This window comes from Orycteropus afer, unplaced genomic scaffold, assembly GCF_000298275.1.
Source record: "Orycteropus afer afer isolate SDZICR_OR568_19922 unplaced genomic scaffold, OryAfe1.0 scaffold00482, whole genome shotgun sequence".
In the NCBI taxonomy this organism is placed as follows: domain Eukaryota; kingdom Metazoa; phylum Chordata; class Mammalia; order Tubulidentata; family Orycteropodidae; genus Orycteropus; species Orycteropus afer.
This window is the reverse complement of record NW_006922069.1, coordinates 946501-948689: the sequence shown is the minus strand read 5'-3', so window position 1 is coordinate 948689 and position 2189 is coordinate 946501.

Genomic DNA, 2189 nt, shown 5'->3' with positions numbered 1-2189 from the left:
CCCTGGTGTGCGAACTACAGACTTCCTTGAGTGAGCGGCCCACCGCTCGGCCTGGAGATCTCGGATTCATCTTTTGTTGGAATCAACAACCAGTGCACTGCATGCCAGCTTGAATCTCTCGGCTCCCCTGTGCTTGTGGAAGCCAAGGTGGCCGCAAGCCCCATCTCCTCCAGAGATGGACTTTTTGGCTTGGACTTGTCGGCTTCTATACGCTTGTGAGCCATTTTCCTAAGATAAATTTCTCTCTCTCTCTCTCTATAAATAAATAAATAAATAAATACTTTGCTGGTTTTTTGTGTTTCTCTAGAGAACCCAATCTAACACAGATGGTATATATATAAAACCCTGAAAGAGAAAAATTTTCAGCCAAGAATTATATACCTGACAAAATTGTCCCTCAAATATGATGGTGAAATTAGCAGATTTTCAGATAAGCAGAAACTAAGGGAATTTGTTAAAACCAGACCAACCTTATAAGAGATACTAAAGGGAGTCCTTTGAACAGAGAACCAAAAATACCAAACAATAACCAACCGTTAATACACAAGATGACATAACCCAGAAACCACAGCTATGGCCATATCCAAAGTAAAATAAGCTTACAACATTCTAAACAGGGAACCAGAGACATCAATTGGCAAATGAGGACAACTACAAACCAAAAAGAGGGAAAATACTGTGTAGTTACAGAACTTCTAAATGGTGAGGAAGTCAAGAGAGTTGCAAGATAGAATGAACTATTCCAAACTTGGGGAGAAATTATAAATCACAGGACAACCTCAAAGAAAAATGATAAATCTTCACATCACAATAAAAAAGAGGACAAGCACAAATATTCAGCAAATACTAAAACAGCAGCAACAAAGGAAATGATAATGTGATTCATAAACATAATGAGCTCAGCACAAAAAATAACATGGGACAAAGAATCCAGGGACACCATGAAAAAACACATACCAAAATGACAGCAACCAATTCATACTTGTCAATAAATACACTGTTAATGGATTCAATGCACCACTCAAGAGATGGAAAGTTGCAGATTGGATAAGAAAACAAAATCCATCAATATGCTGTCTACAAGAGACACACCTTAGAGGCAAAGACAAAAGTAGACTAAAAATCAAAGTTTGGAAAAAGATATATTAAGCAAATGGCAACTGTAAAAGAGCAGGAGTGGCAATATTAATTTCTGATCAAACTGACTTTAAGACAAAAACCACCATATGAGACAAGGAAGGACATTATGTAATGATTAAAGGATCAATTTAACAAGAAGATATAACCATAATAAATATTTATGGATCCAATGAAAGAGCTCCCAAATACATAAGAAATACTTTAAAAGAGTTGAAAAGGAAAACAGATGACTTCACAGTCATAGTCAGAGAGTTTAATACACCACTTTTAATGAAAGGTAGAACAACTGCAAAGACATTCAACAAAGATGAAAAAGAGCTAAAGAATACAATCCACCAACTTGACCTTTCTGGTCAAGACATTGTTCTGATTACCTAGTGCCACTCTGACAAGAATATACCACAAATGGGATGGCCTTAACAAATAGGAGTTCATTCTTACAATTGTTGTTGTTGTTGTTAGGTGCCATCAAGTCGTTTCTGACTCATAGTGACCACATGCACAGCAGAATGAAAACTGCCTGATCCCGTGCCAGCTCCATGATCCCTGCTATACTTGAGCCCATCATTGCAGCCACCATGTCAATCCATCTCTTTGAAGGCCTTCCCCTCTTTCGTCGACCCTCCACCCTACCAAGCATGACACCCTTCTCCAGGGAATGGTCCCTTCTGACAACATGACAAAAGTAGGTGAGATGAAGTCTGGCCATTCTCACTTCCAAGGAGCATTTTGGGTGCACTTCCTCCAGGATAGATCTGTTCATTCTTTTAGCAGTCCATGGTACTTCCAGCATTCTTCGCCAGCACCACAACTCAAAAGCATCAACTCTTCTTGGGGCTTCCTTATTCATTGCTCAGCTCTCACATGCATATGAGGCAATTGGAAATATCATTATGGCTTGTGTCAGGCACACCTTAGTCCTCAAGGAGAGAGACATCCTTGCTCATCAGCACTTGAAACAGTTCCTTTGCTGTTGACCTTCCCAGGGCTACACGTCGTCTAATGTCCTGACTGCTGCTTCCATTGGCATCGATTGTAGAAACAAGCAA